This window comes from Eptesicus fuscus, chromosome 20, assembly GCF_027574615.1.
Source record: "Eptesicus fuscus isolate TK198812 chromosome 20, DD_ASM_mEF_20220401, whole genome shotgun sequence".
In the NCBI taxonomy this organism is placed as follows: domain Eukaryota; kingdom Metazoa; phylum Chordata; class Mammalia; order Chiroptera; family Vespertilionidae; genus Eptesicus; species Eptesicus fuscus.
The window spans coordinates 3,920,097-3,921,925 of NC_072492.1; the positions used below are offsets into that span (position 1 = coordinate 3,920,097).

The 1,829-nt window shown below is 52.9% G+C and overlaps 1 pseudogene; it reads left to right on the top strand.

The window, feature by feature from the left end:
- Positions 1-659: 659 nt before the first annotated feature.
- Positions 660-1,829, top strand: part of LOC114228316 (phosphofurin acidic cluster sorting protein 2-like) — a 14,060-nt pseudogene continuing 12,890 nt past the window's right edge.

Genomic DNA, 1,829 nt, shown 5'->3' on the forward strand with positions numbered 1-1,829 from the left:
AGCTTTGCACCTTATTTTATACATTACAATCAAAAGTGGAGACTTGTGTGGGTTTCATGAAATCCATTGGTGACAGATTAGGGAAGCAGGAGAAATCACAGCAGGGAACTCTCTGGGACTGGATAAAAGGTGAAATGACAGACACATACTTCTTTCACTCAGGTGTGTGCAGGATGTGAACAGTCAACAATGAACTCAATAACAATGAGGGCAAGTGTGGTCTCTGCAGAGAGCAGAGCAGTGCCTGTGCTTTGAGGGGTCTGAATAAAGGAAAATTCCTTTGATGTTACAAAAATATGTTCTTATAGATGCAAAAAGACAATAGACGGGCTCAATTAAGATAAAGATAAACCTTTTTAAGGGAAGATGACAACCTAGGACACCACTATCCACCATAAGCTGCTTTTAGTTAAAAAAAAACCCCACACACAAACACTTTAATTTCAGACCATCCTGTTTGGTCACTTTAGGTCTCTAGTTTGCAAGGCTACCAAGTTAGCATGTGGTCCCTATGATCACTCCTGTCCCACTACTTGCCACCAAACCCTGAGTGCTTGGGGTTCAGTCTGAGCTGCAGCCCCCAACCCACCTGACAGGTTATGAGCTGCCTCTGATGGCATGTGCCCCCTCTCCCAACACAGGATAGAAATCATACCGCTATGTCAGCGCCCACAGGCCTGGACAGCATGCCCGTCGCACTCAGCACACAGGTGCCCATGAACTTGTTTTCCACCTGGGAGGTGGACTGCTCCAGCCCCGCCTGTGGGCCCAGGCTGTGTAGCCTCACCTTAGCCAAGCTGCTGATCTACAAGAAGCTGGAGAAGGAGCTCAGTGCTGTGGTGATCACTGTTAAAATGCAGGGCTACAAAAACATCTTGAGGTCAGACGGGATTCCGCTGCCCCCTAGTGGTCACGTGAAGACCGACCTTGCACTGACCTTCTCCCTGCAGTACCCTCACTCCCTCAAGAGAGAAGGCAACAACTTACAGATCATGCTGCAGCAGAAGCAGCCTCTTAAAAACCAGACCATCCTGGGTTACCGGGCGCTCGCCGAGGGCACCATCGACATGGCTGAGGTGATGCAGCGACCCCTCGAGGGTGGCCAGATGCTGAGCCTCCATAGCACCATCATGGAGGCATCTGCCCACGTGGCTGAGGTCAGCATCTCCTCCCTGTCTAGCCAACCCATCGACCCCGAGGACAGCACCCGGCAGGCCGGCCTCAAGGCCAAGTCCAGCGTTCATTACTCGGAGATGGAGTATGAAATCTTCTCGGAACAGCAGGCCAGCCATGATTCCGTGCACCGGCTGGACCAAGAGGAGGAGGACTTCGACTTTGAGGAGTCCAAAAAGCAGCACCAAGAAGTAAGATTGCCATTGATGACCAGGCAACAAGATGCCAACAAGAAACTTAGGGGGTGGCTGCGCAGGGTCCCAATGTGGAAGGAGGTCCTGGACTCAGAGCAGGAGTCTTCGGAGCAGGTCCCTGAGGTGGAGGACCTGGATCTGCTGTAGGACTCACTTGGGAAGCCCAGTGACAGTGGCCCATGAGAGTGTCCTCAGGACCCCAAAGCCCTGGCTCAGGCCATACTTGGAAGACCTGTCCCAGCCCAGCTCTCAGATGGAGAGCTAGAGCATTCACAGTGCCAGCTCCAGAGGAGCCTCAGGTCCAACCCACGTGCCTAAGAAGACGAGCCCCAAGCAACCAGTGGGCGCATCACCAAGACTGAGTCTCTCCTCATCCCCTCCACCAGATCCCAGAGAGCAGGAGGGCTGCTGGGGCTGGGGCATATCCCTGAAGGAGCGGATGGGTACTGCAAATTGATAGCG